The sequence below is a fragment of the Gadus morhua genome, chromosome 16, assembly GCF_902167405.1.
Source record: "Gadus morhua chromosome 16, gadMor3.0, whole genome shotgun sequence".
Classification (NCBI taxonomy): Eukaryota; Metazoa; Chordata; class Actinopteri; order Gadiformes; family Gadidae; genus Gadus; species Gadus morhua.
Window position 1 is genome coordinate 5,914,628 of NC_044063.1, and position 25,661 is coordinate 5,940,288.

Genomic DNA, 25,661 nt, shown 5'->3' on the forward strand with positions numbered 1-25,661 from the left:
TGAAGTACTAAATGTCAAACTTCAGCAGAATATATAATTGTACAATCTTGTAAACACCCAGTGCTCGTTTTGTTGGAGAAAATGTGATTCATTATGTGTTCGCCCATACAACATTACAACAATCAGGCAAGAGCTGTCTCGCTTGTGTGCTGTTTTTTTTAATGATTAATTTTAATACGTTTGCAGAGGGATACTGTAAAGGCGACTAAAACAGAGGGAATACGATAGCTAAGCCGACTCTAATTAGGAGTTTTATGGGGCATATCATTTAAGTCACAGTGCTGAGCCTTGGCTCAAAGTCCAACACGGTTTCTTCTAGAAGGCTACAGTTAACTGTGAAACTCAAGAAGTATGACTGCAACCTTATAAATCTTTCAGAATGTCAACTCTATTTGAATTTATGTCAAATATATTACATCAGTTGACCAAGCTGAAACATTGAACTTAAGGATTTGGGCATTTTTTAAATTATGTTATTGTGTTGGTCTTGTTTCCCCATGACAAACATCGTCATTAGCCCTATCTCTCTTTAGCAGTGGAGAGGGTCGCTGTGACTCGCTTTAGATGTTCATGTACTGAGTCATTTAGCAGATAGCTTTAAACTTGTTCATTTAGTACTTGGCTGTCATGCTCTCCAGTACAGGACAAGACATGGTGGTTTTCCTACTCAAGCAAGGTGCCAAATTAAGCTTGTAGCTTGTGCTATCACAGTTGACAACAGTAACATTGAGGTCGTGACTAGGGTGCTAAGGTTTAGCTTGGCTTCTCACAGCATAACTATGATGCATGATTATTACTTGATGCCAGCGCTATAGGGCCATCTCTATATTCCCAGTGTCCTACGTTCCCAGGGTCCTATGTTCCCCAGGTCTCTCTACATTTAATAGGACATGGGCTATTGTTGGAACTCATCTAAGGTTTTTTCGGTTCCCAAGCACTGTTATGCAATCACCAAAGATCATAGCTTAATGCTTCCTTAGGTGGAAACGTACCTAGTATACATGTTTCTGAATCAAACTTTCACGCTTCATTCATCTTCTAACAGATAACTGTTAAATTGTACCCGAATGTAGTTGGAAGGTTATTGTGTGTTAAGAGAATACTGAACTGGAGAACACTTGGGAAAAATAGATCCACATAGATCCACTCCCACCCCTAGTTAGTTAATGAAAGGGTACATTTAATTGCTTATCTCATTTACTTAGGGAGTTAACAAGTTAATGAGTTGATTCAGTGAGCCCAATAAAAAGTTTGTTTGTAGCTAACAAGCCAGTTAATGTATTTAGCTATTTAAGTTGGAGAGTTTATTTAGTTGCCTAATCAAGTTTTTTGTTTGTCAGCTTGTCACCAATTTAGTTAATTTAGGATAAAAAACGTACTTAATAATTTTGTATAGATTAAGATATGATATTTAAAAAAATAGCTAGTAAACAAGTTATTTTGATTTAGAGTTTCTAGGTTTGTCTGTAAGTTAGGTAACAACGTGACGCTGAGGGTCTGTATTCACTTTGTCAATTGATTATACAAATTTCCAGGGTCACGGAGGAGAACCGAGACCATTTTGTTATTCCCAATGATCCCATCCTGACTCATACATGTACTGACTACATAATCGAATCGCTTTAGAATAGTTTACATGAGCTCTGCGAGCCACAAAGAATGCGCTGCAAAAGCCCGCAATAGGCCCTATAGCTCCTACCAGCTGCTTTAAACGGCACTGCTCTCTAAATGAATCGCAATCTCCGACCGTTGCCTATATCAACGGTAACACTCTCCCTCCCACTCTGACAATGCCACAATACCACGGTGGCCCTTGGTTTTACATCTGAAAGCATATTTAACTTTTCACTCAGCCTTTCACAGGCTGTGAGCGCTAAGACCCTGAGCCTGGTCAAGATTAGCTTTTTTATGGTGGGTGGGGGGGGAGGCGTCAATACGGTGAATTAAAGTCCACACAGAGCACCTCACGGCCCCTGTGTTGCGTAGGTGACCAAACACACTTCCAGGGCAAGGGACTCTTGACCGTTCTCCTTAACCCCTGAGAAGAAACTTTGGAACGTGCAATGAGCTCCAACGGATTTAAGATCCAACCTCAGGGCAAACAAAACTATTGTTGTCTGTTTGAGAACAGACGGAGGGTGATTTTCCTTGCCAACCACAAGTGTCCCATGTCAGAGGTTTCCTAGAGGTGGCCGGTTAGGGTTAACTTTACCATGTCCTGGTGAAATTAGATATATTTTTTTGTTTTAAAGCATTGAAAAGGTGCATGGATAGAACCTCATCCCAGTTTGCAATCCCATTGTAAATCCCCCCTTCCTTTTTTTATTTTTTTTTAAAAGCATAAAAAAAAAAGTTAAATCTAAAATCGAAATTTGATATCTAACAAATATATAATGCAAAAATAAAATTTATAATATTTTTTTTTTAGATGAGCTATAGTTTAGACCGAAGGGGGCGACCACGTACACTCATTCTCGCTCCGCGGTACAAACTAATTCAGAATCGAGAGAGAGGGAGAGAGAGAGAGCGAAAGGGAGAGGGAGGGAGGGAGCGGAGGAGACACGCACACGCACACATACACACACAAACACACGCAGAGCAGAGCAGCACACCTTCATGCTTGCCAAGCGTTTCGGATGGTGTGTCACCTTTTCTCCAGGCACTCTTATTTGTCATTGAGGAACCTATTCACTGACTTTTGTAGAGGATTTCAATTGCGTTAACATTGCAACGTTATTGCTGGGGAATCTCTGCACGTCACGTCCACTCGGCTTCTGTGAGATTGCACCTTGGATGTTTGGCCATCCCGTGTCTTGCACGGTGGAGATACTTGCTCCCGGTACTATTTAGACGAAAACCGAGAAACACTGTGGGATCCGCACTCTACTCGCGAGATATTATCATTGATCATCGGGACGGGCCTACATCGGACGTGTTTCCAGAATGGTAAGCTCGCAAACAGCGCAATGTATAATACAAATTGATTGTAGTGGGATGGAGATTTGAAACCCACACGCCGCGAGCATCCTGCAGCAGAACGTAGCCTACACGCCGCGAGAGAGGCGGTGGGGAGCCGTGCTGGGGTTTCGTGATGTGCGTAGCCTCCTCATACACATTTGCGTTAAGAAGCGCTATATCGTGTTCGTTTTATCGTGTTCCGTACGCAAGGTGTCGGCGTGGAGAGTTCAAACCGCCCGCATCATCTTATTGTTATAACGGTTTGCCTGTCAGCTTTTCGCATATTCAGCAGCGCCGTTGGCTGCTAACTACGGCGTACAATGTGCGTTTATATTGCTCACCTTCTTGACTGTTGAATTTGTTTTTTTTCTGTGCTCGTAATGACTAGTATCATGGAGCCCAGGTGGGGAGGTAAACACATAAAATACGACACGTACGGTGAGGCACAAGTGTTGCGTGTACATTACCTTGTCGTAGTATTGCATCTTATGTATTGCTGTGAAGATCTGGGATAGGACTCAATATCTGCTGCGTTTTGAAGATGTTACAAACAATTCTTCGGAGACATGGAAGCTTGTGGAAATTTGGTTTGTCGCAATTGGATTACCGTTACAGACCTTGACCTCGTCCACTGTCAACACCGACTAGTGAAATAGGTAATTACTTGGTGTAGGCTATATGGCGTTACAGTGCCATTTAGCGCCTGTAGTGCGCTACACTAGGTTATCGTAGGCCTATTTTTTTTCTCTAATTGGTCTACGATATATAAGTATAGGGGCCTAAAATATTTTAATTATTTAAACTGAAATAAAATAGCATATTGACCATTAAAAAGCTTAACTTGTACCTACTGGAGCCATCTTATACTTATTTAATTTAATTCATGTAGCAACGACGTCGTTTCCCCCCCCCTTTATTTCATATCTAAGTAAAGCGAGACAAATGGATAGAATACGTCAACAGTTGTTAATGTTGTAAATTAATAAATGAAGAGTCAATATTTGGAACGATAACTATTACAACTGATTCAAAGTTTGCAGCAACTTAAATTAATCGAATAGGACATAAATACGTTGTCCTCGACTTCTGTGATAAAGCCGACACCATATGTCTTATCGTATGTCTTGCTCTAAAAGCAGTTTCCCTCTAAAGAAAAATTCAATACAAAAAACCTGCATCATATGAATAAATCAATTCAAAATGAATTGATGTCAGTAAAAAAAAAATCCTCCATGCAATGTCTATTTCTGTTCACGGAAGAGAGTTCTAAGGGCGAGAGTGATAACTAATATGCAAGAGTCGGTATGTGAATAGAATTTACCTTCTGTGTTGAAACCTGGAAGTTCTAAAGCTTGGTATGTCTTAGCATACTATTGACCAAGTAAAGGCTCTGTTGGATGAAAGTGAATTAACCCGATAATTGGTCAAACACACACACACACACACACACACACACACACACACACACACACACACACACACACACACACACACACACACACACACACACACACACACACACACACACACAGCTTCTCCTACACATCTTTCTATCCCAATGCCATACACCTTCTTTGTCTTTGAATCCTTCCAATCGTTGAGATCCTCTGCATTTGACCTCACAGGAACAACCAATGGTGTTGGAAAGACCTCGCTGACCTCAAATATTAGAGGTTAAATCCAAGAGAAGAGAGTGAATTGTGGGGGGGGGTCCTCCACGGCTAGTCTGATGGAGAATTCAAATGAGAGCTCAGTGCAGTTGTAAGGTCCCTTTGGGGGCAACCTCTGTAGAACAAGGCTTCTCTCTCTCTGTTTTCTTTGTGGTGTTGATGAGGTCCCACAGGCTCTCTCCTGAGGTGGACCAGACCAGACCTGACCCCCCGCCCCTTCCCCTCCTCCCCCACAGGAGAAATCGCTTGCCTGCCTTTTGTATGAGGCATTTAAAAAAAGAAAAAACCCTGGTGAATGAATGTTGTCGGGGTTCTACTGTCGTAAAAAACCAAGGTAGTATTTTGGGCTGTTTCAGACTCCAATCAACAAAGGTTCTTGGGTTGGAATCCCCCCATGCCTGCAGTCTACCTGTTGATCTAACCTTGAGTGGGATGCCTTACCACCTGCTTTTTCACAACATGTGTCTAAAAACGCGCTTCACTGTTAGTCTCTTGAGATATTTATACATAATATATGTATTTATTTGTTTGTTGGTTTGTGGGCTTATGTGTGTTCATTTTTTTTTTTACACACTTACCAAACTCTGCCCCCCACCCCCCCAACCCCCCCCCCCTCCACTGGATATGTCAGTGGTAGGACCTTGTTGTGTTCCCTTAACCAGCTGATGGTCTTTGAACTGCTGTTGGCAGCATATGGGCCTGAAACAATGACTTTAGATAAAACAATGAGCTGGCTCCTTCTCCCCTCTGGGTGAAAGAGAGGAGGAGGAGGGAAGAGGAAGAGGGTGAATGTATTGTGTATGTGTGGTTCAAGTAATAATTGTTGTGAGAACTCTATTGTTGTCCTGGAGGGAGACAGTAGGTTTGTGTGTGTGGAGGGAGGGATAGGGGTTGAATGGCGATGGGCTGTGTATTTAGGATCCTCTCTGTGCGGTGTGGAATGACTCTCTAACAATGATTTCATTGTCAGCTAAAAATTCAACAATAGCAGCAGATCGGGACGAGGTTAAAGGAAACATTTGGTGGCAGTATTTCTAAAAAAATTCTATAGTGTTACGCACACACACTTTTTTTTCTAAAGATACTTATTTTTGGATACATTTTCTTTACTTAAGTGCGTCTAAAGCGGATATGTTGACCCAGCAGACAGAAACAGATTTATTGTTTATGTATGCCTATAACATTTTGTTTTATATTAATAAGGCCTTTTCCAAACTTTTAGCATAAACCTTGCCAGGATCCAAAATTAAAATGTTCGGAATTCCTAGTTTTAACTAATCTAGGAATATTCAAGTATTCACAATATTTCACACACAGCAGACTTTCAACGCAAGGAGCCAGAACATGCACTATGTGGAATAATGAAATCACTAAACAAATCATAAATAGTAGTGATTATTTTGTCAGAAATATCAATATCGTATTGCAGATTTTAATTGCAAACTACTGCTATAATATAACATAAGTTGACCGGTGAGGTTATAACATGTGTTATAAACCAGGCGAGATGAGCTGCTCTTGTGCGACTTCATGTTCATTTGTATGATTTATCACTCTGAGAGTCTAATGAGGACCTGTCAAGATGACAACACCTTAAAGGACACAGACACTCTCAACCCCTCTCTCGCTCTCTCACTCTCTCTCATGCTCCTTCTCTTCTCTCTCTCCCTCTATCTCTCTGTGCCTTTCTTTGTCTGCCTGTCTCTGTGTCTCTCTACTCTTCTTCTAGCACTTTCTCCATCTCTCCATTCCTCTTACACACTCACACACACACACACACACACACACACACACACACACACACACACACACACACACACACACACACACACACACACACACACACACACACACACACACACAGCCTCAAGTGTTTATAGGACAGACTGTGTAGGTGGATAGTGGCAGTGACTCACAAACACACATGCACACACACGTGCGCACACCATCACCTTCTTGTTTTTAGGGTGATTACATCAATAATATATTCCCCCCTCTTGTTCCTTTGTTCTCATTGTTACCTTTTCTCTTATTTATTATCATCAGTTCATGTTCTCTGTTAAAATAGAGGTTGTATGCTTATCCCTTTAACATTTAATGTTGTTTACCTTGATCCACATTTGTACACCCTATCACACAAGCATCTGGGATAAGGATGTTTTGCTACAGTTACTGGTTGTTGAATATTTATTTTTAGATAATATTTTTTTACCTATTTGGTTGATTGTGGTATTTTTCTACACATTGACAAATGCATGCAAGCAAATGGCCATCCATAAAGTCAGAAAAGTGTTTGTGAAGCAAGGAGTGAATAATACCCTTTGAATTTAGTCAACAAATGCTGTGAGAAGGAAGCAGAAAAGCTCAAGGAACGTTTTTAGAGAACTGAGAGACTAAAAAATATGAAGCCGAGAACTCCCAACTGATTTCCCCTAGACGACGACATCTCCAAAATAATCCTGCTCTGGTACATTCTGTCCTGTCTTCAGGTGTTGCCTAGCCCACATTCAACTTGAAACCTAACTGTTTTATTGATTTCTACGTTTTACATTCACCCAGCTCTTGGCTGTGTGCTGCAACACGTTTAATTAGTTTCCAATGTTCGTGACACGTTGGACACAAAGTCTGACTAACATTATGCCAAGGAACCAAATAACCATACTTTTAATGAAGACCTAATCAGTTGAAAAGGGATTTATAGGCCTCTCTGATGAATAATTTAAGTCAGTCATAATTAGTTTGGGGGAAGAAACGCTTGTTGTTTAATCAGCTTTGGGTTTACGGTGTATAATTATTCAGTAGCCTCGCCTATACAGAATGAATACAAATAACTGTTTAAAAATATCATAGTGTCATAATTCTTTTAAATATGTAAAAACAATTCTATATGCATGTCCAGTCATTGTCTGTCGTGACGCTAGTTCATCACCAGCTGTGCCTCAACAGAGCTGTTGAGTATCTCTTGGTCTGCATTCTTAGATTGCTTTTGACAAAACAATTCGGTTGGGTATGGATTCTTGATGAAATATTACAGTTAACCCTGTCATTTGACGGGCTCTCCAGTCATCCTCCCCCTACTTAGAAAGTTTAATCCCACACCTGCTACCCAACACAAATTCCATTTGAATTAGAGGAAGGTGAAGGGCATTTGTGTGTGTGTATGTGTGCGCTTGCATATGGAGGCCTTTGTGTGTGTGTCTGTGTGTGTGTGTGTGTGTGTGTGTGTGTGTGTGTGTGTGTGTGCTTGCATTTGGAGGCCTGTATATGTGTCTATGTAGTATTTGTCAGCTTGTGTCTTTGTGTGTGTGTGTATTCATTTATATACATATATAGCATGTTTGTGTATGAGTGAGTGTGTGTACGTGTGTCAGTGTGTGTGTAAGAGGTGGAAGAGGTGAGTGTGTGCATGTGCATTTATGAGTTTTCGTGGTTGAGGCCAGGGTATGTTTCAGTCAGTGTGTCTTTGTGCCAGTGTGTGTGTGTGTGTGTGTGGAGGGGGGGGGGGGGGGAGAGGAGAGGATGTATGGCATGTGGATCATGGTATAATTCCCTGTTAGTCCTAGGTCAGGTCCAGTCTTCATTCTGCAGGGCAGACAACACAGGGCTCTTTGTGCGCTGCGCCGCCGCATACACATGTAGCAATTTCCCAGATGACTCAGTGTGCCATGAGATGACTCCTCCAGCGCCCTTACCTCTCCCGCAACGAATGGCGGAGATTAGTTTTGCCTGGTTCACTATATAGATTGCTTACTGTTGGCCCCGAGTGGTTGTTGAGTCTCGAGTGACTCGATTTAATTGCGTCTGATGATTAGTACTTTTGGATTGATACTATTGTTCTTTGAAATTGATTATTTTTAATAATGTTATTAGAAACACGTTTGCAAAGAAATCTATTGCCCCTGAGGTTGTTCACTTAATGTATTATCTATGACATTTAGCCTGCAATAAATATAAATCAAAGATAGAATCGAATTGTCTGTCTGAAACTATGAGTCATACCATTCCTTGCAACCCATCAGCGAGGATTAAAAGGCAATTGATCTTCTCTAGATTGTAATACGTAGGGATGTACAAACATCACGATAGTATTTACTACTTCGATATTTCCCAGACGCTTTCATTCAAAACAACTTACATGGAATTAAAATACAGGTCATTATAGTCAGGGAAGGGGTTACGGTATCCTGCTCATGAACTGTGGACATGAGGGAGATAGAACTCAGTACCTTTTTTTTAATATAGGAGTAGAACACAGATCAAACTCTACATGCCTATGTACTGCTGTGTGCAAGATGGATCAAAGCATGTTTTGTTTTTTTTGCTGCTGATGAGGGCTTTAGTGGTACATCACGCCCACCCGTGAAATTACCCTGAGTATGCACACTATGTTACCGATAAGGCAGGCTTCATACAGCACTTCTCTACCGCCTATAAGTACTTGGAGTGCTTTTCAATTAAATCCCCTCAGTCACCCATTCACACTTAGTCATGCGTGTGGACGGGTTTGAATGCAAGGTGTTGACCAGAATGTCGTAGAGAAGCTGGCGGGGAACTGTCCCCCTCAGCAGTTATCTGACTGGAACCCCTGCAAACTCAAGACACAATTCAGGGGCCATTCAATACAAATAAACGGCACTTCCTTTGTGAAAGCAACGGCCATGTTTCTACTGAATTGTCAAAATCTTCAGGTTTTATCGGGGATCGTCCAGGAGAGGCCAACGCGTTGGAAACGACTGATGTTGACGAGCTGCTACTTATCCCTGCTCTGTTTACTTAATCTGCTCTCATCCTGGAAGACCTGACTCATCACCCTGGCTCTTTTCACAATTACCCTGCAGTGCACTGCCCTCACAGAGGCACACGGCTGGGCTGTACCATCCTGCAGGCTGCAGGCTGGGGCCCCTCCGATAAGAGGACAGTCTTGAGGGCCTCTTGTCAAAAGAACAAACAAACAATAATTAGGAAATAATGCTATCGGATGTGTGGCCAGCAAACTATTAAGCACTGTTCTAAGATTGCAGAGTAGTTGCCGGTAGTGTAAGAGCTATCCCTCTACTCCTTCTCCAGTAAAAGACGACGAACCCTGTGTGCCTACTACAAGACATCAATCAATCAATCAAGCCACCCACCCATGCATCCATCCATCCGTCTTGTACGACACATCACGGGGGAAACTTCTCTGCAGGTGTTGGGTGCTTTTAGAGCCCCCTAAAGAATAGCCGTTTGATCACCTATCCATCCAGCTATCCAGGGATCGACTCAAAGTTGGTTGTCCTCCAGGGAGTGCAATGCTACTAGTCATTGGCGTTGGCTCAGATAGACCCCCCCCCCCCACAACCAGTCCCCGTCAGCTGCTGCGATCCTCCATCCACGCCGTTCCCCCGCTGCTCCAGCGTCTGCCTCGGCTGTCGGGTCAATGTGCTTCCTGCCCGCTGATGCTAAATGCGTAGCAAACTAATCGGCCAGCCAACTCCCTTTGAGGTGTGCACTGTAGGCCGCACTGAGTGGAGGCGGCCGATAAACAAATCCTCTTAGTCTGATGACTGAATCGCGGCTCAAACAAAGTGACAAGGGGAATAATGGGGTGTCCTTGTGGTGTCTGCGTCTGAAGGTGAGGTTACGAGAGCGATTTGGCTGACAGCCGTCAACTTGTTTGCAGCCATCAGACTAACAACGTGGCCTGGCTTGCATCTTGCAGCCCTCCCCTTTGGGGGAGGAAACCACATTTCATCATGACCAGGACGATCTTATGCAAGATGTTGAAAGAGCGTTTTGTAGGTAATTAGACCCGAGGGATAAGCAATTTAAAGAGTAGCGCACACATTACGGCTGCTGCCACCATGACTATGGTGGTTTTCCATCAAAGACGGGTGGACGCAGTCTGGGTTGGAATCCATTTGGAACACAATTCGATATAACATTCTGACCAAAGAATTCAGATTGAATTCTAAATGAATTTTCTGGTCCAGACTACACAATTTAGGTGTATGGTCAGGTTTTTTTAAGCAAGGTTACAATATATATTTTTTTCCATCGTCATTGCCTAGATGGACTGAGATAGAGGTAGAGAAAGAGGTCTTCTATTTAATCTCTGTGGACTCAATGAGCTTCATTTAAATGGCTTGTTTGCCACAGTTCTCCAACCTGCTTCTGCCTAGCCTCAACGCTAGTGGAAATATTTAAATAAATGAAGCACAATGCCTTCTTCTAATTTTTTATAAGAAGCAACGTGTAATGTTAAATCAACAGTAAAACCCACACTAACAATAGTATTAATGACAGTATAATAATAACACTGCATAACAATGCTGTGCGTGTACACCTGAGAAAAGCAGTTTAAATACAAAAAGCAGTTGAGATGATAGGAAGCTAGCAATGCCTTTACCAAGGAACTCTGGTAAATGACTACATTTAACGGCTTTGTGCGGGTCTTGAATTTGAAATCAAAGTTTCTGTGTAGCAATGGCATGCTTGTACTTGCTGTTGCGATGGTCTTGAACAATGTGTAAACAGCACGCATGTTTTAGACACAAGTCATAATAAATTAATGACTGAGGTTATATTTGGATCTCTGCATCTTAAATGTAACAACAGTAGAAAAAAACAAGCTTCAGAAAAGCTGCAATATTTGTATTTATTTTATTTAAGTAAGTACAACTTATTTCTTATGGTACTATTCTTTTATTTGTTTGACAATTTATCTGTAAAGGTCTTGATTTCATTCCAGCTTGGCTCGTAGTTTCAAAACGGTGTACCATGACTTGGAAACTCTGGTACAATATTAGATATGAAATACTGTAACACGAGAGCAAGCACAGACCTCAAGCGTATTTAAGTTTCCTTTGAGGACGTTGGCAGAAAGGTTTGTGTGGCGGGTTTAGTTTCTGAAATCTTAGCGCCGGCTATGTGTTAGCGTTACACTCGACAACGCAAGCCATCATTAGGCTTGGCTGGACTCTGCAGAGATTCTGGAAGCATTTATTCGGGTAAAAGAATAATGAATAGCCTCTGTCATCTCAACTCTGTCTTCGATTTTCCTAATCCAGGCAATCAGGTGAACTGTGGAGGAAGTAGTCTTGGCCCCTGTGATTGCATCCATGTGTAGAGTGTGTTTTACAACCTTTGACTTTGAGCTTGACAGACAGAAGACGAGGACCCGCTGGTTTGGTTACGTGGTGGTCCTGAATCAACGTTAGGACAGGACGTTGGTTCATCGCAGTACCTCAGCACCAATAGTACATTGTGTCATTTTGGACTTTAGCGCCCCAAAAAGGAAAGTGGATAGTGTGTCATCATCCCCCTCCAATCTCATCCCAGTTTGATTTGATCGCAAGAGTCTGTTATTCTAACCATAACAAACATTGTTATTTTAAAATAGAACAGCTCCCAAAAAATAAGTTGTTATTAAATCAACAGGGATGAAAAAGGGGGGGCTCTTACCTTTTTTTGACACCTAAACTGGCGTGAGCCAGCTGTTCTCATGCACACATAGAAAAATACAAGGGCTTCATACAGGGAAAATAAGCAGGAGCTATGGGAACAGACGTCAATATTCTTAGCAAGTAGACTGCAACAAAGTGGAGTGATATGCCTCCAGGGGCCTGCCCATAAGTTGTTTTAACTATCAATATTAATAAACGCCCACCAGTCTGTGATGGAGGACGGGGGCGGCTGAGTCACCGGCCAGCGCCCGCACCTTGTAAAGACGGCCATAAGCTGACTTTCGTTCAAAGCTCTCATTCTATATTTTATTCAAAATTACTCTTGGATATGGCATCGACGGATAATACCACCGACTGTTTGGGATATTCTTTCTTTATCTGTCCGTCCGTCCGAAAGCTACTTATTTATGATTTGCCTGTCTGGTCTTTTTCGTAGGATGTCCTTGAAATACTGCTTAAGTTTAAGCATGGCCATAGCAGGATTGTGCCCTGTTTACTGACGAGTATGAATTTAGGTTATCTATACTGAGTTTGATGATGTGTTTTGAACAATTCGGTCTGCAATATAGGGCTATATATTCCCTTATGCATCTCGATTTGCTCGAAGATATGTAGGCCTACGTATATATGTATATACTTTTTTTATCAACTTATCTTCACTTGACTTATACAGAGACAGTATTGGGCCTGGGTTGTTAAATTAACACGGCAGTACGCGGTCATCATTTAAAAACGGCGTTCTCCCTGCAGGCAGCTTTTTTCTCCTCCATCCCTGGTTGTGTTTTTAATGGGCTGTGCATCCCTGCTTGGCTACTGCTCCATCATATCAAGAATGTTTGCATGTGAGGGGGCAGTGCAGTTGACCTTATCTAAAGATCCGACCGGTTCCTTTAAGACCCGGCCGCGCTACGATTACTGTCATCCAGCAGTATCCAAAGCATTCGTTTTAAAGGAAAAGGATGAAACCATTATTGTGTGGTAAGGTGTAAAATGTAGCAGCTTTGATGCTAAGCAGTATGTTTTAGAACCAAGATGAATGTGTTAATTAGTCGACTCAATCTTTTTTCGGCTTCAGAAGCATCACATTTTTTTCTTTCTCTTTTTCTGCGCTATTACTCGGCAGCCCCTTGGCCTGAGAGATCAACACTGCTTCATCTTAGTTGAAAAGGCACTGCAACCTCGATGCTCGGGATCTAAGCTAAATCGAAAGTGGCCATTTTGTTTGTGGTCTTTCTTTTTGCCCATTTCAACAGCCATTTACTCCCTTGAACCCCCCGCCACAGTAACTGTTAGATTAAAGTGGAGATAAAGGGCGCTGAATTTATTATGGATAAACGATGGGAAGAGTCAACACTACATGGGAGAAGACGGGAGGAGGGGAGGCGTGGGAAGAGGGAACACTAGGCTACGTGTTCTGACAAGTGATAGACATCCATGCTGTGTTTTTTCAATCTGTGAGAAATTAACAAACACATTTGGAAGACAAATTCTTCAACCTACTGATATCCTTGATCTAAGTTTGATAATCGGCAAAATATAAAATATGTCCTCAAATCATCGAACAAATAATCCTTAAACATTAACATTAAGTTCCTGGGCCCTATCTTGCATCCGGCGCAATTTACTTTTTACACTGACGCATGTGTCGTTGCTAGTTTGCAACTGGCGCAGAGCGTTCTTTTCCCCTCCACCGCCACACGCCTGTAAATTAGGGAATGATCTTGCGCCCCAAGGGGGGCGCAAGATATATTTTTGGCCCATGCATAATTGTCAAGATGCACATTTCGATTAAAACTCACCTTTCTTCTTTTATACCAGTTGGACGACTACATTTTGGTTTAATTTACTTATTTCCCTGTCCTAAGTCATGTTTAGGGATACATAGTTGAACATCCTGTTATTTATTTTAAACAAACTGGTAACGTGCGGGACGTTTGAAACAAGTGTTTCAATCGTCCCGACAGAGACTACTGGCACTTAAACCTTTTTTGCCTCTTAATTTGAAAATTCTGACATTGAACACTTTAGGACAGGTTTAAGTACTAATTCATCTGTTGTATTGTTAGATTATAATGCCATGAAACAAATAACACAACTGTTTATTACAAGAAAACTAAAGCACAGAAGATTTTACTTGCCTCATCAAAAACAGGTTTGTGGGGATAACATTTGAACGGTATGATGTCATTACACAAAATTTCCCGGGGTTGGTCAGTCTTGCTTGCTGAACTTAGTGACAAAATTTGACGTGAAAGACTTGCGTGGTTTTCGAGGAAATCGCTGTGTTTCAATCGTCCAGTGTTTCAATCGACCCGGCTCTCCCCTACTAATATTGCTGGCTTGGCCTGATGTAAGGTCATTTGTTCAATAATTTGAGTTTACAGCTTTACATTATTATTATTGGTTTAGGTGCGAATCATTGAAATCAATGATCAGTCGATGAATTGTCATTTAGCAAGTGAAAATGTCCAGCCTTTGCTGCTAATAGACTTAGTAATGCAAATATTGAATAATAATAATTATTGTATTTATTTTACTAGCGGCGTGTCACTAACAAGTTATTGACATTTGTCATTACTTATAATGACATTTTCCAAATAATAATCGATAACTAATGGGCAATAAAGACGAGGAGATGAATTTCACTTTCAGTATGGATGGATTGCAGCCAGCTTAATCATGGAGGAAAGAGAGAGAGAGCGAGAGAAGCGAAGAGGTGAGGAGAGCGCCCAGCCATCAGGGGTAAAAGTAATGTCCGTCTTAGATGAGGAGCCAGGGAAGTAGGCCCCTCTAGGAGATGAATGTTCTGTCCTGGCGGGTTAGGAGGTGTGCTGATTGAATCTGGATTCAGTGGATAGACTCACCTCAGCTGCCATGGCCGCATTTTTGGTTGGGGGAGAGAAAAACGACAAAAAGGGTTTCTGTGCCACTTGAGAAGAGGGCTTTTTGTCTTTGTCCAAAGTTCTCAATGTGCTGCTCAGTTTTTGTTAATCTACAATGTTTGGCTTGGGATTCGGTACAGCGATGGGGGGGGCCTGCATTTGGCCTACTTTGTTCCTCAGATGGTCTGACCTGAGATGTCTTGGGAGAAATGCAGCGAATCTAGAAGTTAATATGTTAACCTTTAGTCCTTTATTTTTTGAATAACTTGGTTCAATGAAAATAAGAACTGCCATCTTCAAACACACGATCAGGCAAGCAAGGCTATATTTAGATGTAACGGCTCTTTGTGCCTGTGTGTGTGAGAGATGTTACACTGTATGTATTGTTGATAGATAGTTTGTCAGGCCTATGTGTCCCTGTATTAATATTTAAAGACATAATTATCATTGCTGGGTTTTCCCGTAATTGTAATAATAGCTGAGCAAATGATTTAAACTAGTCCTCCGCTCTAGCTAACTACTAAACTAAAGTGCTAACTGTAATGCTTAAACATTAGAAATCATTATTATTACCTCAATAGTTTTCCTATTTGGCACTTAGTTATATGGTTGCAGTATGTGGAAGTGGTTTCACATAAAGGCACAAGGAGAAAAACTGACTTTAGCACTTCTGCACAGGTGGGAATTATTCAGATTTGTTCACAACGTGATTAAATGTTGGCTAGGTCGCTTCTTGGTTAATTAAATTTATAGCAGCACTATCCAGGGCTCTTTGTTCATAAACACTGATGATATTTGTTATAGGCTTCGTTGTTGTAGCCTCCATACATTCTCTACTACTCTAGTGTAGTAGAATTAGTGTACTTTTAGTCATATTATTAGAGAACCAAAGTAAACATCATCTAATTAATATGCCAGCAGATGGCCTGCTATGGCCTGCACGTTTTGTTCTCGCTACACAACAAGCGTTGTGTGACATCGTTCCTAATAGGTCGTACTAAAATAAATAAATTGACTTAATTTTTTTTAACTTTAAACAAATTCGCGTTAGCACCATACTTATGCAGACAACGTTGTCGCATAAAGGCTTTTTAATTAATAGGATGACCTTTGAGCACACAACCTCTGTAACCTGGGCAGGCCTTCAGGGACCAGGCTGGGTCTTCCTGTATACCCCGTGCTGCTCTGAACACATGCCTGACCTTTCATAGTACTGGTTCACCATCTTTTAAATTGGTTCTATTCCAAAGCCAGACTTTCATATTCCCCTGGTTTTTAGGTTTTTCGGAAATCTCTCAGATGTTTTGAGACACTCTGATGTTCCGGATCCACTCAAATGTCCCCGAGATCATGCAGATGTTCTGAAATCATCCAGACGTTTATGAAATCACGCAGATTGTTTGATTAGTCAATGAGAACATTCAGATGAATCTGATGAATCAGCAACTGATCAACTACCAACTGATAGAGGCAGATGAACACATAAATCTATCACAGTTGGAATTACCTCAATCTCCCAGGTATCAGAGCAACCCTCACTAAGAGTTGGCTAGCTGCTTGAATCCATGGCAGTATCGTTTAGATAAGAGTCCATACTGAAAGTAAGAGCCTCTGTCATGGTCCTAATAATAGCTAACTGATTCATCATGCTTATTGTAGGATGCTTATAGTCATCACACGGGGATGGTGTAACACATCTTTCTCACTTGTGGGATGTGATACCTATGTGGCAAAACATCAGAGAAGCAGGCCACCTTAGTTCACGGGTGGAATTAGTTTGAGAAAGTAGATGATTACTCAATTCGTTTTCTGCATTTATTGGTTATCGTATTGATAAACAATTAATCTTTTTAAGCCTTTGGGCAATGTCGAGCATTTTCCATCATTTACTACATGGTATACACACAAATATTGAAAAAAAATCATCAATCAATCTACAGGGGAAATAATCGCCTTTCCATGTGCTGGCATTCTGTTTTTAACCCATAATCATCAGGGAGATGAGGTTATCTGAAGGGGTTCGAGTCCCTCCTGCTGCTAAACTCATGTGGGTCTTAAGACCTAATTGGAGACCCTGAATTGTCCTTCGGTTTCTATGGTGTCAATGGACGCGTGAGAGTATGTGTGCCACCCTGAAACAGACCATGAACCCGACCCTACTCATCACGGACAGACCCCAACCCCCTGACGAGAGGCGCGGTAGTGTCTCTTAATGAAGATGAATGAATCACTTGTCAATCATTATGCTCTAATCGCCCCCTTAATTGTTTTCCTGTTCGGTAAAAGTAATGGAGCAGATCACAATTTGGCGTTGTGACGACATCAGAGGTTCAGGAGCTGGGATCGGTATATGGCGAGTGAAACGTGCGTGGGATCAGTGAATCATTATTAGAGAAACATCAGACGTCGAAGGGATGTTACACCTGAAATAATGAGCCTGTCTCGCCTCACTTTCTCTCGTGCGTTCACTCTCCCTTCATCCCACTGGGTCGCCCACGGGGTCTCTGCATCGTTCCGCTTTGTTTCTCCTTCTTTAAAGGCTCTGGATGGTTCTGATTGGTTACAGTATCTCCCCCGCCCCCTCTGGTACTCTTGTTATTTGGAACCATTTCAAAAGTTGCAAGAAGGCAGTCGTCTTTTAAAATAATTCACAGAGGTGTGATGCTGCTTTTGGTTTGGAGAAAAAATAGGCCTACGTCATATACTTCGACTTTTATGTGTATAGATGTATTTATATACACATCCTCCAAAACATAATGAACAAATAAAGGCAATATGGCAGAAACATTCGGGGCATTCGTCCATTCATAATAACGGTAAACTTATAACAAAACGTGATTAACTATATGACAACAAGTTAGCCAGACTGTCACAGTGGGAATGCTGCCACAGATTATCTTTCCAACGCACGGTTTGTAAACAAACCGGCAGATTCTTCCACTCACTCGCCTTTTAGCCAGGCAGACGACAAAGGTAATTTGAGCAAATATTCCGCCTACTACTACTACTACTACTACTACTACTACAGCTTGTGCTGAGCTATGAGTGATTACCTTGTTAGTTAGCGAACAGACTAACTGAGAGGATTGAGCTCAGTACTTACTTTGATTGTTGAACGATGTATAAGTCCAATTGTGACTATGGTAAAATTCTCATAAGATCACTGAGAGCAATATAAATGTGTACGAGGTATGTGATCAATGTATCAATACATTTTTACCAACTGTAGTATTTTTTGCTTTAGTTTAATTTCATTATAGCCTCAAGCCTAGGATTACGTTGTGAGATTGAGACCTATATGACGACACTTTTATATACAAAACAATTCACATTTTCAATGCCTTACTTTCTTACTCACTGCATTTATTTTTCTTGAACAGAAGACATCCTTTTGGCATTCAGCGGTAATTGTTTTGAGTCCTACATTTAGAAACCATTTCATGTTATTTCACAAAACGAAAAAACTTAGGGTCGTCAATAAGCATGCTTCCCCTACATTACTTTAAGTAGCAAAAGGTTTTTCCCAACAATCATTCAAATATATACAAAACACAGTTTTATTAGTGAACTCCTGCTTTGCTTAGCATTAGCATCTTTCACTAAGCATCCAAGTCTTTATTTTATACCCTCCAATAAATGGAAGCTATTGATCGGCTAGATTCGAGCTTAGCATTGCTGCTTGACTGATGGGCAGGTTGTGAAGATCTTCTAATCTTCCAGAGAGCAGAGGGTCTTGAGGTATAGATCTATGTAAACCATTTTCATTAGTTTTGCTTGTGGCCAAGGTCAAAGAGCAAATGATGGAGCAAAATGAAATATAAGGAGCATTTATCAACTTGATTAATGGCGCACGGACTCGCTGAGCGCAGATGGGGGTAAATATTGGCCTATATTTTACAGGCTGCCATCCGCAATGCACCTTTCTAAATGTCCAAGATCAACTTTAGGTTTGAAGCAAGGGTTTTCTGTCCCTTTTTGTTCTTGTGTGGGTTGAGTAGAAAAAAGCTTGGTGAAATAACACATTTGTTTATGATATGTTGTTTTGGGTAAGATAATGCCAGTCAGGGAATCTATTGTGTGTTGTGTGCTAGCTTTTTTGAGTCTTTGCTGGCCTTGCCCGTCCCATGAAGGCTAGGGGAGCAAAAACCTGGGGATTCAGTTCTGCTGCCAGGATCGAGCATGCTTTCGTCTGCTTTTGAAAACGTGTTGAACACAGGGAGGGTGTTAAAATGCTTTTGTTTCACAACCAAGTGCTTTCACCCATCCCTCCCCTCCCCTCTCCTCTCCTCCCCTCCCCTCCCCTCCCCTCTCCTCCCCTCCCATCCCTCTCGCACTCTCTTTCCACCCTACCCCTTCCTTGTTCTCCCATCCAATATCCCACTGCACTTCAGTAACGCACACAAAGACACACACACACACAAACACACACACACACAAAATGCACACACAGTAACAAACACACAAACGCACAGACGCACATGCACACACAGCACACAAACACACACACACACACACACTCACAAACATTACCCCTCCTCCAGCGGATGCTAAACCCCTCCCTGGCGGCCCCCAGTGTGTAGTTGAGTGAAACGGCAGAGTGGCAGTAAGGGTTGGGGAATTAGAGGCTGTGGGGGGGGGGGGGGGGGGGGTGGTACAGCGGTAGCGTGGAGGTAGGTGTGGAGGTGGGGGGGGGACGGACGTGGAGTTGTGTGAAGGCTGTAGAGGCGGAAGGGCATCGGGTGGGGGAGTGTGGCGCTGGAGATAGGTCTAAAAGGTGGAGGCGGGTGGGGCTGCAGCAGGGTGGAGGTGGGTGTAGGGTTGGGGTACTGGGCTGCAGGGTTGGGAGGGGGGTGTAGGGGCAGGGGGGAACCGGGGCTGCACCAGGGTTTGGAGGCGAGGGTAGAGGTAAAGATGGCTGCGATCCGGGGGTTTGGCGGAGGGTGAAGGACAGGGGTTGGGGCCGGGTTTGGTTGTTATAGGGGAGGCGGTTGGCTTGAGGGCGGCGTGGAGCTGGGGGGTCTGGCTCTGGGTCTCGGTGTATTGGAGTTGTTGAAGGCCTCCCAGGGGAGGGTCGGGTTACCAGGGGCTGGCCCCTGCAGCAGGAGTCCTGCCGCATTACCCGGGCACGCTGGAACAACACGCTGCCATCTGGAAGCTGTGCTGCGGCCAGCCTGGGCCCTGCCTTCCTCAATCAGCCTGGCCCCAATTAAGTGCTGTTTGCTCTCTGTTTGTATTTCCATCACCTCCCCCACCACCCGCCCCCCATCTTACCATGTTTTTGATTTTTTTTTTTATATCTGGTGTTTTTCGTTGTCCTTTGTGTGATGCTGTGAAACAGACCCACCGCGAGATCAAGAGTTTAGGATTATTCCCCCCCCCCAAAAAAAATAAAGCTTTTTTTTTGCCGGCCTGGGGGAGTGAAGGGGGGGGGGGTGTTCTACCCAAAAGGGTTTTTTGTGTCCTGGACGCAGGTTGCAATAAAATGTTTGAAGTAGCTCCACTTCACAGGAGGTTTGGTCAGAAGGAACTCCAGTGTGTGGAGGGCTTTGGGGTGTGTGTGTGTGTGTGTGTGTGTGTGTGTGTGTGGTTGAGCGTGGTCTTTGTTAACCCCACTCTGAGTGGAGAGACAATGATAACACCTGAAAGCGAGGCTTTCATATTTCCCCTCTTTTTCCGTCTTTCGGTTTCTCTTGCGGTAAGGGCAGCCATTTTCCTTGGCAACAGTTTGTTCTGTTCGAGATGTTTCGGGGTTGCTTTTCTTTGCAATCCACCTGGTCGATTTTACCTTGGGAACAGTTAGTGCATAATGCACACTTATCAATGTTAAGAGGTTTTTGACAATATATGAAGGCTATTGTTAGGTTTAGAATGTGGCTGTTGTTGCAATGGGACTAATATAATAATAATGCAAGGAAATTTAACTTTTTCAAGTGGGTATTACCTGACACGATTTGTCGAATATACAGCAAAAATGTTTCTCCCTCCCCCCACACCCCCCCAAAAAAGAAGCAACGCAATCTGCCACTGCACAACAGGGCAAGTGCTGCTATAATCCCTCTCAAACTCATGATAAATTAGCAACATTGAACTGAAATTAAATAGCGCAGCGATCGCTCTGTTCATTATCGTCAGCGTTTGCTGATAATTGTGCCAATCAATCTCAATTCTGAGCCGTTCCTCTCACGGCTTAAACGTGTGTGTGACTAGCTTACCGCCGGGCCCCAAAGCAAGCTAACACTCTTACCAAAGATCGTATCGGTCGGTCCCTCTTTAATGCTGCTGTGCGGCACTCTGGTCAAAAGGATGGTGGCGATCTGCCGCATGCTGTCAGCAAATCAGCGCGTTGCCACGGTGCCAATGGTGGGGAAGCGGAAGAAGAGAATGAGATAGGGGCGAGGGGATTGGCAACCTGCTTAATATCCACCTGTTATCAGGGACAACCATCAGCGCTTGGTCGCACTTTTATTGGTTTGGGAGGCGTGTCCCCGGGGTAGTGATGTCACAGGTGTCACGGCTAGAGTGTGCTATGGTCTATCTCTGCAGGTGGGGCGCGTTGCCCCAGCTGTGTGTGTGTGTGTGTGTGTGTGTGTGTGTGTGTGTGTGTGTGTGTGTGTGTGTGTGTGTGTGTGTGTGTGTGTGTGTGTGTGTGTGTGTGTGTGTGTGTGTGTGTGTGTGTTTGTATGTGCACACACTCGGATGGACATGATTAACATCTGAGCCACAGCAGGAAGGGAGGGAGGCAGAGAGAGAGAGGTGGATGGATAGAAAAATGTATTGATAGAGATTTTATTGCTCATGAAGGAAATCCCACTTGTCCTCTAGCAAACCATTTCGCGTTAAGGAGGAGGAGATGCAACTTAAAATACATTGCAAAAGACAAGAGGGGTGGTTATCTGTATCATATCATATACTGCATGAAGAAAGAGATTACATTTTTCCAAAGGACCTATTGAGTCAGTTTGTGTTCATGTAGCCGTGATATTAATCAAGAGCTACAACTGTATATGTGAGAAAACTGCTGAGGAAATGCACAATAATACATCTACAAAACAGTTGATCAATTATTAATTAACATTGAGGCTTGTTTTTTCCCCCGTACTGTAGCGTTGTAAACTCAGGTGCCACTGCCATCTTACGAGAATAAGACAGGGGGGGGGGGGGAGTGATGGACTTCCATGGGCTCCATCTCTTATCTCCCCACTATCTCCCCTCTTTCTCCCCGTGCCGGTGTCCCATCCGGAGCCCTCACTCAGAGGCCGGCCCTCCCCAGCACCCATTTAGTTAATAGATCCATTAAGCGGTGTGCGAGGACGGCGAGAAGCCTCTGTGTCAAACGGGGGATGACGTGTTAATTCAGGGTTAATTTATTACCCAGGGTGCCGCTGGGCCCAGAGCTCCCTGACAGACCCTGTCTCACTGGGGGATGCTACTGAGCCGAGCTTCCACCGGCATCGCCACTCTAATGCCCAACACCACCGGGCTGGGCTGCGCGGCCGCTGATGCAAGGCTGATGAAAAAAGGCGGTCGGAAAAAAACAACTGTAAGGGAGGCTAGTCTTACAGCCGAGCGTGTGATGCAGGAGAGCTAGCGCGTCAGGAATGCTAGGGTTGCAAGAAAGCTAGTGTTGTGTGTCTGTGTGATAGCTTCTGCGTCAGGAACGCTGGTGTTTCAGAAATGCTACTGTTGCAACATAGCTAGCGTCGTAGGCTATAGCTAGTGTTGCGTGACAGCTTATGTGTTATTATAGCCCAGCTTGCCGTAAAGAATAGCTTATGTTGCATGATGGCATAACTAGCCTAACTCGTACCGGGAGGATAGCTAATGTTGCATGAAAGTTGCAGGGTAGCTAACCTCAGAGGACAACCAGCCTTGTAGGAGACTGGCCTCGGAGAATAGCAACTAGCTACTCTCCGAGGCCAGTCTCCCACAAGGCCAGTCATCATGCAAGCCTTGCATGATGGCTATCCTTGCAGGATGGCCAACATCTAGCATTGGATATGACTGGCAGCCTTCAGAGATGGGAGGATAATAGGGCACCTGTGGGGCGGGAGAGGCTAATCAAATTGTAGGCGGTGTTATGGGCCCTGGCTGGCTTTCATTTGGTTTTTATTTATGGAAGTATCTTTCTCTGCCCCGTCCGCCCTCCCATGATTAGATCATGGATGCTGATTGTGGCTTGGAGCTGCCGTGATCAATCCTAATTTACTCGCAAGATAAGATTTTTATATAGATGCATGCAGTGCGCTGGTCTGACAGATGAAAGTACATGCATTAGACTCTAATGCATTAGAGTCTAATGCATTAGGCATGAATGCAACGTCAACAATACCAACAAAAATAAACCAGCAACAGCAAGAGCTTTTTTTAATTGCATGCTTGTTTGTCTTTGTCTATGTGTGTGCATGTCTTTGTGTTTGTGTGTGAAGAACAGGTGTGTGTTTGTAAGTCCAGGTGTTTGTGTGTGTGTGTGTGTAGGTCCATGTGTATGTGTGTGTAGGTCCAGGTGTGCGTGTGTGTGTGTGTGTGTCCAGGTGTGTGTGCATGGCTGTGTGTGTGTGTGTTAAGGTGTGTTCCGACGTGCGTTCAAGCACCAGAAATATCCGAAAGTTCCCCTTCAAGGTGCAGACAACGCCGCTATACGCTGTAAACGAACCAGCACAGGTGTTAGCCTTCCCATTGTTGGACCGCTCTCTTGCGGTCGGCCAATCAGACAAGAGCGGGCACCTCAGGGGCCTCGAGACGGAGGCAGGGCCAAGCTGCTGTTGGGCCGGCTAATGTCCTAATCAGTCAGCCTCTTGCTCCCCTCTGCATGCCCAGGGACAGCCCTCTTAACGGAGCCCCGAGTGATCCGGAGACACGCTGAGAGGATGTCAGATCGTTTGTTTTTACCCCGGCACTCAGGGAAGACGTGTGCGCCACGTCTGGCCTGCTCAACGCAAAGCTCAATTTATTTTAGCATCTGCCGCCCGGAGCAGGGCTGGGTAATGAACCCGGAAACAACGGCCGTAGAGTGTTGTTGTGTTGGTGTGTATTTCTTTGGACGGGGGGGGGGGGTGTGGTTGTGCAAATAAGACTGCAGTAGTAGCCACTGCTTTTCGACTATAGCTTCTTTTACATCTTTTGCTGAATCTGGAGAGAGATCAGCCCCACCCAGGGCCTGCCAGAGGAGAGGGGAGCTTGGGGGGGGGGGGGGGGGGCCGCGGATGGAGATTGGGGAGTTATCAATGCCAGGCTTGCAGTGTGGGGGTGATGGTAGAGGGGGGGGGGAATCATTCAAGCACTTAAAGCAAGATCATTACCATGCAGAAACCTTCCTTCCTGGCGCTGTTGTGTGTGCTTCTGGTTTTTACTGGGGATATTTGAGATGCGCTGCTGCGACTGCTGCGGCTGCTGCTGCTGCCACTGCTGCTGCTGCGGCTGTCACTGCTGCTGCTGCGGCTGCTGCTGCTGCGGCTGTCACTGCTGCTGCTGCGGCTGCTGCTGCTTCTGTCTCAATGTGCTCGGGGCAGCAGGCTGCCTGCCTGTTGTTCCTGTAAGAGCCGCAATGAATGTTCACACCTTCGCTACAAGATCACCTCGTTAGTTACATCATCCAAAGTTGCGGATAATTAATGCTAAAGAAGTGCCGAGGTGTTAGTGTTGCTACACTTGTGTGATTGATTTTTGTTTTGATATAATCTCACATTTTCATGTTTTGGATTTTTTTTACTTTTGAGACATGTTTTATCTTTGAGGAACGATTTGTCCGTAACGAGAGCAACACAAAGAGAATTGCTTTTTGAATAGAAGCATTTGGGATATTACATTACATATTACAACAGAACAAGCTTGACTGTAGCTTCACGGTGCTAATTGCCGTTATTTAATAGCAATGACTGCTTTTAATTAGCGCAACCTTCAAGAAACCCACCTCCGTTCTTTTTTTATCAAACTATGTCATCAGTGTAGCCTTCTGATATTTAAATCCCTCACACAAAAAAGGAGATTCTATTACAGTGTGTGGACTAATATCATTCATAGAACGGTAACCTCTCCACGGTGTTGGGATGAATCCGTTTTCCCGAGTCCAAGTAAGGAGGACACCTGCTGGTGGAATTTAGCGTTGGATGTATTGAAGCAGTCGGATCTCCATCCCTCTCCGCATCAACCAGCTCCAGACATCAGCGAGACCTCCATAGTGACTGATTACCCTGTAATTGCAACCCAGGTGTACCAACCCAGGGGTCTGGCCATTGCTGCACTCAAAGGGAAAGGGCCCAGGTGGAACCCTGTCTTTAAGAGTACCCAAGCTGCTCTTAAAGGGATGGCCTCGATCGGGGCCGTCCCTTTAAGGGCAGTTTTGCTAACTCTTTGGGTCCTTTTTGAGATAGTTTGAAGAAAGGGAAAATTTGAGGGATCTTTTTTGTGGATTGATGTGAAGTCGGACAGTATAGCAAGCTCAACATGTATTGAACTGTCGTTTAACGGTTTGAATATCGAGATGTAGAATAGGATCGCACCTTCAGTTTGATTGGCACTCCCATTAGGCTATTTAAAACAGCCATTTAAGACTCTATGATTACAATGAATCGTGTTCCAATGCAATCTCCTACCCTGTGATAAAATGTAGAATCATTACATTGCAGCCATTCATTGTTCAAATGCTTGTGGTTGGACCTAGCATTATTGGGCTACTGGTGATATTGGAACATACTAGTATTTACGGTAGA

At 43.6% G+C, this 25,661-nt stretch overlaps 1 protein-coding gene across 1 annotated transcript in view; it reads left to right on the top strand.

Annotated features, from left to right (window-relative positions):
* The first annotated feature begins 2,570 nt into the window (after positions 1–2,570).
* Positions 2,571–25,661, top strand: part of tenm4 (teneurin transmembrane protein 4) — a 175,054-nt gene continuing 151,963 nt past the window's right edge. Inside the window, 1 exon segment of the mRNA XM_030380863.1 lies at positions 2,571–2,946. The gene's annotated coding sequence lies outside the window, so the exon portion shown is untranslated.